We start from the raw sequence: 12,565 nt of genomic DNA on the forward strand, positions 1-12,565 counted from the left end.
TTTGTGAAATCCCAATATGGTGCCGCGCATGCTGCTCATGCATGTGGTGAACACTTCTTCAGACCTTGAGAAGCACTGGCACAGTCAACTCTAGCTGACACATACGTAGAGCGAAGTATTCTTAGCGAGATCGGCTCGCGAGCCATGTGTGTTTGTGTGCGTGTGTGTGTGTTTGTGTGTATGTGTGTGTGTGCGTGTCCACGAAGTGTGGCTTCGGAGGCACAGATATTATTATTAAAAAGCAGCATGTTTGTTCATTACGTTTTATCTGCCTTAATGAGCCTGAATTTTAAGGCCATCCGTACTTTTCAAAATGCAGACAGCAAATATAATACAACGAAGACACATAATAGCTACCAATTGCAGCGGTAACGCCTGTCGAGGGGGCGTAATCCACATGCGTCAAGTGTCTCAACGCGCTGGCTTGCCCGCGAGAAAGAGTTTTCATGCCACTTGCCGACTTAATACGTGGCGTGATGGTTTCAGTATCAGGCGTGTTTGCCGGAGGCATTGTGTTCGAATCCTACCGTCTGACAATGTTATTATTGTTTATATATAGTTGCTGATAACGCTGCTTTATTCTCTTTGCTAAGTCAAAACGCCGTTTGAAGCGAAAAGGACGACGTTTAGGCAAATACACGACCTGACCATCATTCCCATGCTGACTGATTACCAGCGTGGAAGACTGGCAAGATTGTCGTTCTGCAATGCTATTCATGCTTGTTAGGCCTTATAAGCAGAGCATCAGCCCACTATACTGTGCGATCCTAGTTCATATCGCTCTATCTAACTATTAATTTTTCTAGATTATTTTGCCGTTGACACTTCCTGGCCAGATGCCACATCTGTGAAAAAAACTAGGGAAATGATCTTATGCATGCGCCTAAAATAATAATATTCGCCACGTTCAAGAACACGCCCTGGCTCCGACGTTTTTAAAGAGAATGAATTTATTTAGCTGCCATTAAGCACGGTAAGTCACCAGTGGCCAGGCATCGTGTCCGAAGAAAAACAATACATTGCACCAGCACCTCACGTCGGAGGAGAGGACCCTCGCAATTTGGCTTTCGCCACGCTCTCCGACTGGCCTGCGCCAGCATCTGCATCACGACTAATGTCACCCTCGAAAAAGGGGTGCCGGTGTCGAGATTCTTTACTAGGACGTAACACCGTGTCGCTTCTCCCACGACTCGACTTACCGGTGCGTCCTTTGCTACGCCGAACAGAATGACGGATGAGGTGAACAGAGGTTTACAGAACAAAGGATTCCAGTGAACGGAAGGCCGCGCTATTTGCTGGTTCGAGGGTTTCTGCATTCATTTTCTTCCTTTGCTTTGTGCAAGGCTGCCATAAGAGAGGACAGAAAATATAAATTATATAAATAAAGGTAACTAGCTGCAGTATGATTCTTAAGAAACACGGGGAGTGTCAGTGAAAAAGCAGTAACTCCTTCTATCAAGAGCTCACGCTGCTTCTACTGAACTAAGGCAGGGTGATGTCAGTGCATTACTGTTACTTGTCAAGGTACCTTTCTAGGTTACAATGCAAACGGTTACATGACTTCCCTTATTTATTTATTTCATTCAACTGTGTGTATGTTCGTGTGTGTGTGTGTGTGTTCGTGTGTGCGTGTGTTTGTGCTGCTGCCTCTGTCCGTGTGTATATGATTGTCGGTGCGCGCTTGTACGCATATACATATAATTTAGTTTTCTAAATTGCTTGATCTTACGATACTGTGCTTTATGATGATGTTTTATAAAGTTAATATGTTTTGGTAAAGATCTAAATATCTATAATTTATCCTGTTATTATTTTTTTACGATGACGTTGTAACATGCTCGTTCAGCAACTAGTGCTGTCAGCTCTTAGCAAATTGTCATACAGCGAATGCTCCTTTATTTTAACAAACTCTACTTTCGTTTATTTTTGCTTTCCCCGCACTGCCCTCTAGCGAAAGGACGCCCCTTGGGCCTTTGTCGAGTCGCTGCGCAGCTTTTAGCGCACAGGACACCCTTACACATGTGCAAAAAAATAAGCGTTTGATCTCAATCACCAGACGTGCCTTAGTATGCGAATGAACATTACAGCAAGTACAAGCGCTGAAGCTCCTGCCTAGCTGAAAAATATTTCCGCCGTTTCCGCCGCTTTTATACCTCCGTCTGCAGATATATAAAAAAAATTTCAGTAATGCCAATCTTAGGGGATATTTTTCGAAGCAATAGCTTAAGCATTATGATAAGTCGCTTCTGCTCATTTTAGACTCAAACCTGCCCTTCAACCACCACGATGGACGTTAAAGAGAAAGCCTTTATAAAGTGTTAAAACGCGTTCACTCACGATACGCGAAGCGTTTTACCTTGCACGAAAGCGCCACATCGCACCAGTGCTCAGCGAGGCGTGCAGCGAATTAGTTTCCGGTTGTGTCCAAAGAGTGGCTCATTCATATTGCGGGAGATTGTGCAAGCTTAAGTAGGTGTTTTCGAAGTGTTGTTATTGCCATTACAATTACACGGACACTCCAAGGAAACATTCGTCATCACCGTCACTGTTGCAATGAGTCTCTGTATGCAGCGTATTTCACCTCACTTTAGCCAGAGTTTGAAAATATGCCGATGCCCTCTAAGACGACACGACCAATTGCGTGTTCCTCCCTTTCGCAAGTAGTGCGTCCCGCAATTTTTTGTATTGTGCTTAATTAGATAATTAGTCAATATTAATTAACCAACTTCTAAAAAAACGAAGTTAGGCAAAAAATTTCAATTAGAAAGTTGTAGAGCGTTTTGCAAAGCGTCCGATTAGACAATTTCTAACTTTCTATCCATTAAGTATTAGTGTTTTTCAGCTTACTCCGGATACCCGCAAAATAGAAAGAAAAAAAAACATGCATACCAGCTTGCGCGCCCTGATTGCCGCGCTCCCAAACTGTCCGCGTACAAACGAATATACCATCTAGCAGGGCATGCTGCCACTTAAACGGCGACAGGGCAGTGACGAAGGCGTTGGCTGTGCGATTTACGCCGGCGATGTGCTTTCCTCGCGGCGGTTCGCGATAGCAATACGCACAAGCAGCGGCAGCACACTCAGCTAAATGGTATGTTCGTTTGTGCGCGGAACGCTCCGGAGCCCTGCAATCACGACGCGCAAGCGGGCATGTCAAGTGGTGTTCTTTTTTTTTTTGTACCTCGCGGGCATCCGCAGTAAGCTGAAAAACACTAATACTTATATATAGAAAGACAGAAACTGTTTATTCTCACGTTCTGCAAACCACTCTGCAATCTTCTAATAGGATTTTTTTAGCTTCGTTGCTTCAGAAGTTGGTTAACTATGGTTGACTAATTATATAATTAAGCAACATACAAAAAATAGCGTGACACACTACACACAAAAGTAAGCAGCATGCATTGGGTCACGGCCTCTTAGACTACATCAGCAGGTTCTTAAACTCTGGGTAAAGCTAGCTGAAACACCATCTATATTTTGCTATATGTACGCTATAATGCCATGCTATGCTATATGACATGATGCATTTCCAGGTTATATTGCTACACCACTTTACATCTAATGTTGCCTATACCCCGCCTTAAATTTTTGATAAAATTACTCCTCAGAATTTTCATAGTTGCGGACAACCAACAAATCACATCAAGCATAATGCTGACAGCACACGCCTTTTCCTTAAATCTGCTCAGACTGATGAATAATAAAAGTGTCAAACAATATTAGAGCTCAAATCTATCTCCAGGATCAGCCTACGAAAGAGGTTAGAAACATACCCAACAAGGAATACTGGTGGGGAGTCCCTAAAGAGTCCCTAAAAATTAAACATAAAGGAACTTGCCTGACGATAGGATGCGAATAGAGAATCCCTAGGAGAACAGCTCGACTCTCCAACCATTAGGCCCCTGGGACGTGTTTCCCGCGCGCAATCCAGCGTGTTGAGATGCTTGGTGCATTTTATGAACAATCTACGGCAGTTTTCGCCGCTGTCAATAATTACACATAACAATACCGATTCATTTAGTTTTAAATGCTTTTTCTGAAGAAAATTACGCACATTGACTGAATGATGTCCTTTAAATCAGAATTTAAAGGCCAGGTGGCGAAATTGGTCTAGGCGTGTTCTTGTTACAATTGAAGAGACTGATGGACAGGCGAAACTGTATTCTAAGATCGCAACATGGCAGGACAAAACCAATTAGAGATATGTCAATGGAACTGCAGGGGTTTCAGGCGCAAGCAGGGACTCCTGCAGCAATTCATTTATACCAAAGGCACACCACCTGATATAATTATGCTTCAAAAAACTAATTGCACACCCATGCTGCGAGGGTACAAGTGCCAAGAGAGCGGACGAACCGCAACTCTCGTTAGCAACGAAATTATAGCCATAGCCCATGACGAGATTGAGGATACACAGATTGAACATGTGATAACAGAGGTTATACCTAAGAAGAAAAGGAGAGCCAGGAGCACCTTCATAGTAAACCTATACAGCCCCCCCCCCCCCCCCCCCAAGGCAGAAGAAAGCAGATTTCATTAAGCTCTTCGCCGGGGCGAGCAAGCTGGCCGGGCAGAACACCCTAATTATAGCGGGAGATCTTAACGCCAAGAGTCCGAGTTGGGGCTACCCCAAAGACCAAAGGAAGGGGCGAAATATCTGTGAAGCTGCAGAGAGCATCAGATGCGAGCTCCTTACGGATGAGAATCAACCAACTAGACAGGGTAACAGCGTTAGCCCAGACACGTGTCCCGACCTAACCTTCGTCAAAGGAGCAAAGCAAGTGGAAAGGGAGAACCTGCTAGAAACCCTTGGCAGTGACCATCACACTATAAGAATAAGCACCGCAGCAGAAAATGTCAAGAGGAAGATCGGCACAGCTCGCCTCACGGATTGGGACGCCGTTAGACACCACTGACGGCAGCTGGAGGGCAACATCACCTCGATAGGGGAGTGGTGCCAACAGCTTAAACAAATACAGGAAATGTATACCAAGGAGGGAGATCGAACCGAAGAAACACCAGAGGTAGACAAGCGGCTACTCAAGCTATGGGAGGCAAGACGCGGTCTCACCAGAAGGTGGAAAGGGCAGAAATTTAATACGAAGTTACAGAAGAAAATAGCTGCGGTAACACTCCAAGCAGAAGCGTACGCAACACACCTAGCCAGGCAAGGATGGCAACAGTTGAGCACCTCGCTGAATGGGACACTCAGCACGGCTAAAACATGGCGTATTCTCAAGGCCCTAATGGACCCTACCAAGACTAAAGCAGAAAGCGGCAAAGCAATTCAAAGGCTAGTGCACCAATATCAGGGAACAGACGAGCAGCTCCTCGATGAAGTCAGAACCAAATGCTACGGCACTGACGAACCCAAGGGATATGAAGGAGATTATCTCGGAGAAGAAAACTCAGATATGGGCAAGCCTATCACCAGAGAGGAAGTCACCGCGGCAATGAGAGCCATCACGAGAAACACAGCGGCAGGAGCAGATCGAATTACAAACTCTCTCATAAGGAACCTAAGCGATGAGGCAGTAGATCAGCTGACGGCCTACCTCAACAAGTTTGGAAAGAAGGAAAGATACCAGGCGAGTGGAAACATGCCGTAGTAGTCATGATTCCCAAACCAGGCAAGAAGCTGCAGATAGAGAATCTCAGACCAATCTCCCTCACTTCTTGCCTGGGAAAACTATACGAGAGGATCGTCACGAAACGCATCCAGCAACACCTAGAAAACAAGAGGCTCTACCCAGACACCATGTTCGGCTTCAGGGTGAACCTCTCGACGCAGGACGTGCTTCTGCAACTTAAAGAAGAGGTCCTGGAGACAATTCCCAAGAATGGGGAAAACGTAGTCATGGCACTTGATATAAAAGGTGCTTTTGACAACGTCAGCCACGCCGCTATAATGGAGGGGCTAAATAACACCAACTGCGGGAGAAGAATCCATGACTATGTCAAAGACTTCCTGACCACCACAACGGCCACAGTGGGACTTGGGGAGTTGAGGAGTGATGTCTTCACCACCCCAAGCAAAGGCACACCCCAAGGCTCGGTCATCTAGCCCATACTCTTTAATGTGGCGATGATCGGCCTAGCAGAAAGACTCAGCAGAATCCAGGGCATCCAGCACGCGATGTACGCAGACGACATCACGGTCTGGGTGAACCATGCATCCCTGGGAGAGAAACAGGAGAAAGTACAACAAGTAGCAAACTGCGTAGAAAGATACGCGAAAGAAAGAGGGCTAGCCTGCTCTACAGAGAAGTCTGAGCTACTGAGGGTAGGAAGACACCCCACTGATGCACCACTCGAGGTGAAGCTGGAGGGGCAATATATCCCGGAGAGGAACATGATAAGAGTCCTGGGAATGTGGCTACAAGCAAGCAGGAAATGCAGCCACACACTCAGCCTGCTCAGCAAGTCGGCTGAACAGGTAGGCGGAATGATAACCAGAGTCTCCCAACGAAGGCATGGGATGAAAGAAGACAACACGCTAAAGATCGTCAGAAGCCTCATAGTCAGCAGGGTAATCTACTCGCTGCCATACCACCCCATGATCAAGAGCGAAACGGAGCAAGCAGAGACAATCCTGCGGATGGCCTACAAGACGGCACTTCACCTACCAAGAAACACACTGAACGACAAGCTGCTACAGCAAGGGATTAGCAACACCTTCGCCGAACTGGCAGTAGCACAGCTTGGAACACAGTTTCACCGACTCAGAGCCACGGCTACGGGAAGAGCGCTCCTGACAAGGTTAGGTCGCGATCCAAGGAGGCATCTCGATCGATCCGCCGATATACCCGACGAGATCCGGAAGACCCTGCAGGTCAATCCCATTCCGAAAAACATGGATCCAAATCTCCACGCGGCCAGAAGGCAGGCGCGGGCAGACTATGTGGAAAGGCATTTACCCAAGCTAGAAAACACGGTTTTCACGGATGCAACACTGTATCCATGGAATAGACACACAAATTACATTAAGGCAGCTTCGGTAGTGGTTGACAACGCAGGCAAGCTAATCACCTGCGCAACTAAACGTAGCGACAGGATAGTGGAAGCGGAGGAAGTCGCTGTTGCGCTGGCAGCGGCTGAGTGCTATCGAAAAGACAAATGAATGGTCATTTTAACGGATTCAAAAGAGACATGCAGGAACTACACAAAGGGTAGAATTTGCAGGGCTGCCTTAGCTATCCTCCGCAAGGCAGAACACCTCAGACACACCGCGACCCACAAACTAATCTGGATTCTGGCACACACGGAGATAGAAGGAAATGAAAGGGCAGACAGCTTGGCTCGCGAGATCACGTACCGAGTTGAGTGGCCACACGCCCTGCGACAGCGCGTCACCGTGGAGATCGGCTATTCAGAGTTACTGAACTACCACAGAGGCAATAGAATTAGAGACCCCCCACCACACAAAGCCTTAACACAGCAAGAAGCAGCTAGTTGGCGGAGGCTGCAAACGGGAACCTTCTCTAACTTACATATACTAAGCAAGATGTATCCTACACAATTTAGGAACACTTGCCCGTGATGCGGGGCAACCCCCACGCTTTACCATATAACCTGGGAGTGTAAACGTGACTACACATTCCACCAACACAGCAGTGGGAGAGCCGGTTCACCAGCCGCAAGCTCGCCGTCCATAGGGCAATGGTGCAGCACGCAAGCGAAGCAGCGAGGCTCAGTGGAGCCCTGGACTAGGGGCCCAACCCTGCTAAGAAGGTCAAGCGTCTGCAGCGATGAAGACGAAGACCGAACGCTAAACCCTTAATGGACCAAATAGTTTTCTCTCTCTCTCTCTAAGACCGCAAGTTGGACAACTTTGATTGCTAGAACAAATTGTAAAACAGTCTACGCAGACTATTTGGACCATGGAGACCCCGTCGGCTTGTACCATCATTTTCCCACATGTAGTAGCCAAGAGAGACATTATTTTGTCCTTGATGGGGTCAGGGGGTGGTGGGGGCTGGAAGGCTAAACCCCCTCAGACTCATACTCGCCGAGTCTCACATTGCTCGGCCGTAGTTATGATGCATGTACTGTTCATGTGGTGGGTGTTATTGGGTGAGGATTTGGGGCATGTCCAGATAATGTGATCGAGGTCAGAAGACTGACGGCCCTTCAGGACGCAGGATGTTCACTATCCATGCATTGGCTACCGGCACACGTGGGGATCCCGGGCAATGAAGAGGCGGACACTCTTGCAAAGAGTGCCCACCGCTCGAGCGTCCACCTCAGCCCTGCTGTAACGGCCGCAGACTTCTCGAGACACGGGCTGCGCCGCCACATCATCGCTTGCCACCCGGACAAACGGGTATCCTTGGGCCGGCCTCCACGGCCTCTTCCACCGCACGGCCTCCTACGAACGGATGCCTCGTTGCTGCTCCGACTGCGAGTTGGCTGCTACTGGACGGCTGCCCGCTTGCACCGCCTTGGGAAAGCCACCTCACCAGCCTGTGCTTCCTGTGGTGAACCAGAGACTGTGGAGCACCTCCTGATGGCCTGCCCTGCTCACCTGAAGCACCGCGGCCAACTTCTGCAAGAGTTCCACCACCTGGGGCTCCCGTGTTCACGACAGAAAGATATCCTCTTTCCCTGTCATAATCAGCTGCCAGCCTTCCTAAGTGTCGTCGAGTACCTCGATTCGTCGGGGCTCTCGGCGAGACTATAGGAGATTTCTACAAAGACGGATGGCCGTTAGACGGGTGGCCTAACGGCTATCCCACCACCTCGGGCTTCCTGATTCGCCACTACTTCGCTTCTACTGGGCCCCCTCCTATACGGTCTACCTCCAGCCTACTCCTCCCGTCGAACCTACTGGGCCCTCCCTGCCGGGCGGCTTTGATGCTGCTAGGACGGCCTTCTACCTTTCTCCCTCCTACCCTCTCTCTCTTTTAATCCCATCTGCCCACCCTGCTGGCGCTGAGCCGTGCTCCCGCATGGGTTGCAGCAAATAGTGCTAGCCTTTCCTCCTTCCCCACAAGAACCACTTCTCTCTCGAGGTCAGCGCGGACCTCTCAGGCTTTGCAGAGTGGGGAGTATGGATCGGGGTAAATGCGGTGGTATAGCACCGGGTTTCTGAAAGTGGCCCTGTTCGGGCATAGTAGCCAAGGAACGATGGCTATATTCGCGGGCAACTTTTCTTTGCAACGAAGGAAAGACAACGGGGACGGAGCTTCTGCACGTGTACACCTACGCGAAGTAGTCGGGCTTGGCGCTCGTTTCGATTTTACGTAGTTTCGGTTTGCTAACCTTCCACAGCTCCTCTGTATGTTTCAAGGCAGACAAAGATTATTCAGTATGTATTTCCAATAGCAAATTGACGATGTTAGACATTTCAGCTGTTTCGACCTCAAGTAAATAAATTACTCTTTGAGGGGTATTTCAGCGCAAGAAATAGTCACGTCATAGTGATGTTCAAGGTTATCTGGCGCGTGCAGAAGCTTTATGTTCCGTTTTCTTTCAGTAAGGATGTGCCAGTTTTGTCGCAAGTGCAGCTGATATACTCGTGCTATTTGACATAGGGGCCTGAAGGTGCAATGAATTCATGAAAAAATGAAGAGTTTATCAGTAATGTTTGAGAATCTTCAATATTCTTATGAGACATAAATGACAACATGCATATGAATTTTAACACCGTTTGACAGGATAACAAATACAAACAAAAGCGAGAGCGTGATCAAAGCTGTTGTGAAAAACGAAAAAAAAAGTAGTTTGTAAGCGCCGTTTGCCAAATAGAACACAGAGAAGCAAAACACCCTGGGTATTTCTTCCAAGGCACTTGCCTCACTTCCATTGCCGTTGGAGCTTGTGCTCGAGTCGGAGCCAAGCTTTATTATCACGCTCTGAATACTGTCAATTTCGCCATTCCTGTCCCAGGATTCGTTTTCTATTCTTTCCACATGGGCGTAGTTCCACCTCCAGTTTTCCTCACTTACTAAGTAGATTCCTGAATGCAAACGTTTATCTTCGTCGTCAAGCTTAAATGCGGCATTATTTGTTGCCACGTACCCTTTCCCTTGGCTCGAAACTAGCTATATTGGATTCAATTTGCTGTGATGCGGCGGCTATATTAAAATATCATGACCAGCTTCTTTGTCGGGGGTGTCAGTTTTATTCCCATTATATTTCCACTTATGCTCATTCATAAGCTTAAGCAGCTCCGCCTTTAGCTGGTCAGCATAAAAAGAAATGTTCTTGCTTCTCAACCACGACTGAGTAGCAGCTTTTCTAGTGGATACAGCTGGCACTTTCTGAACGCTGTGATAACTGGCATTGTCGATGACTATAATCCTTGGGGGTTGGATGTTCGGCAAAAACTGTTCAATAAACCACTTCTCAAAACGGTGACCATAAACATCTGAGTAGTAATCACCACCACTCTTTGCATGAAAGACGAGGTGCTCTGCATTTTCGAAGCCCTTCTTGCTGCCTGCGTGGAGCACAATGAGGCGACCACCTTTACCAGATAGAGCTGGAAGGCCCGTCGTTGTTCCTAGGTGGAAACCATCTTGCCGTTTCACAGCATGGGTGTCTTCACACACCTTTTCTTTTGTGTCCTGTTGTTACACAGGCCTCGCCAACGATGCACACAGTGCTGCAATGAAAATGTTACGCACACTTGGTATTACTTTTCATTCTATGGCGTGCACGTTAGCGAACCTCCTCCCAATCCACAACAATTGGCAGCGTCTGCATGTTAGGGTGAGTTTACCAATCCTAAGCGATTTTCAACCACGTAAACAGCTCTTTGCGCATAAAACACCAACGCACATTGCGTCTGAAAGCACCAAGCGGGAAGCTGTCATACAGCTGCATTCTTGTCCTTCCATTTTTCTCAGGGCTTCTTTCCCGCTAGAAGTAACGTCTTCTGCGCTTTGGAGATAGCAGCGAATCTTATAGGGCCTCTGCTTTTATGCTACTCACAGAACGCGCATTATAAGTTGGCTCACTCATTTATGCATGGCGATGGTGGTCAGCCCAGGATGGGCACGCGTCGTTGAAGCATAAAGGTTGCATAACATTTCCTTCGCCTGCTTAGACAACCATTTGGTGGTAAAGTACGTCACAAGTTTATGTGGCGAGTCCATGGAAGAGCCAGAAGGCGACGAACGCTCACCTGAAGACGGAGACGCCATTTTCCCTTTGAGATGCACGTGTAAGGTTCGTCGTACTCACACATGCAAGAACATGTGTGAAGTATCAGCAAGTATCAAGCAAAAAAAACATAGATATATCCATGGTGTGTGCTGCGCCTTCTTTCAAATATCTTCCTGTAGAAGATGAAGCAATATTGAATTTTTTTTCTCGCGCAGAAAGCACGGACGAAGTTCCGGGACTACATTCTTTAGCCGTTGCACTCACGTGATTTGGCTCTGTAGCCTCCGCTTTATTGCCGAGAAAAGCTGTCCCCCACTACAGAATAGCGGATGCCAGTGCGTGGTTTCCGCAGCGAAGCATCTCGTTTCTAACATCGCATAAACATGCACCACGTGTCGCCAGGATACCGGCCGAGAAACACCAGCGAAACGCTAATCGCAGTTAAGCCAAGTGACCGCGCTTACGTGGAAGGACCACTCCGTTAGTTCACATGTAGAAACAATGCGCTGCGGCGTGTGCGGCGCCCTCTGCAGCTGAACGTCGGACTCACACAGACTACGGGAACAAAAGGCCTAGGCTAATCGACAACGTAAACAAAACCCTCCAGTTGCAAAGCGCGAAGAGTCGCACACTGTGTAGCCGCCGTGAGCATGCCTCAGGACGGGAACACGACATCAACATACTGCGATAACGCCGACAAGGCACTTTAGTTCTAGCCGATGCTGCTTGCGGTTATTTAGTTATTGCTGTTAATGTGGCTATACATGCAACACCAGTGCAATTAAACCTACCACTGCAGCTACGAGTGTTACATTTTCTTTAACATTCTAACAGCGTGCTATCGCATTCACAGCTTCGCCAGCATGGCGATACTGTGATTCCTTATTGACAGTGCCATAAAATAACACTTTGCATATTAGAGCTAAATTTCGGGGATGAACCGTCTAGCAAGTTCTTTCTACATTGCCGTTTAGAAAATGTGCGCGCTCACTTTTCATAAAATAAATTGCTACTGCGCGACTAGCGCTCCAAGCATCTCAAGTACTAGCTTGCATGAGTTCATTCTGCCTTATCAGGAGGAATGCTAATTAGCATCATTTTGCAATAATTTTTTATGTTTATGAGTATCAATAGTTTGCTTACCAGGCGACGCTTGTTCATAATGCCATGTACACTGTAATAAAAAGCATGAAAGAAAACAATGAATACCTCGCGGCGTTCACCCGACTCGGTGGAATAATAAAGTTTTCAATCAATCAATCAATCACCCGTAAGGCGAGGCATGGATTGCGATAGGAAATTAGGAGACAGCTATACGAAGTATAGATAGCAGCTTTATCGGACGTGTAAACTTCTAAACATTCTCTTAGCAAATAAATTAACAAGAATGGTGTCACCCACGCACAGGCAAGCATGAATACATTTGACACGATGAGCGTGGACACTTGCTGTCAAA

This window comes from Dermacentor andersoni, chromosome 11 (genome assembly GCF_023375885.2).
Source record: "Dermacentor andersoni chromosome 11, qqDerAnde1_hic_scaffold, whole genome shotgun sequence".
Taxonomy (NCBI): domain Eukaryota; kingdom Metazoa; phylum Arthropoda; class Arachnida; order Ixodida; family Ixodidae; genus Dermacentor; species Dermacentor andersoni.